Below are 784 nucleotides of genomic sequence, written 5' to 3' on the forward strand. Positions count from 1 at the left end.
CAGCGTGGTGGTGCACCCTTTTAATTCCAGCACTAGGGAGGCAGAGGTAGGCGGATCTCTGTGAGTTCAAGGCCAGTCAGGACAGCTGTGCTGCAGGGAGACCCTGTCTCAAAAAGACCAAAAAAAAAAAAAGGACTCAAAGCCTTTAGGACAATTATATTAGAATTTAAGGGAAAATCCTCAGAGAAGGCAAGTCATAAATCTCAGTGGCTGCCTTGAGAAAGGGAATGGACTAGTGGACACATGGGGGGAGGCAAAGGGAGTTGTAGAGAAAAAGGTACTGAAACCTAAAACGGGGCTGAAGAGATGGCTCAGTGGTTAAGAGCACCGGTTGCTCTTGCAGAGGACCCGGTTCAATTCCCAGCACCCACATGGCAAGTATCAACCATCTGTAACTCCAGTTCCAGGGTCTCCTATGCTCTCTTCTGACTTCCATGGGCATTGCATGACAAGGGTTCACTTACATACATACAGGCAAAACACATAATAAAAAATCTTTTCAAAAAAATTTTTAAGCTGGGCGTGGTGGCCCACACCTGTAGTCCCACCACTTGGGAGCAGAGGCAGGCAGAGTTCAAGGCCAACCTAGTCTACATAGTGAGTTCCAGGACAGCTGGGGCTTACAGGGAGACCCTGCTTCAAAAAAACCAAAAAAAAAAATTTTTTTTTAAAGAAACACAAGGGGCTGGAGAGACGGCTCAGTGGTTAAGAACACTGGTTATTCTTGCTGAACACCCGGGTTCAAATCCCAGCACCCACATGGCAGCTAACAACTGCCCATAAC

This window comes from Nannospalax galili, unplaced genomic scaffold (genome assembly GCF_000622305.1).
Source record: "Nannospalax galili isolate Female #2095 unplaced genomic scaffold, S.galili_v1.0 scaffold1217, whole genome shotgun sequence".
Classification (NCBI taxonomy): domain Eukaryota; kingdom Metazoa; phylum Chordata; class Mammalia; order Rodentia; family Spalacidae; genus Nannospalax; species Nannospalax galili.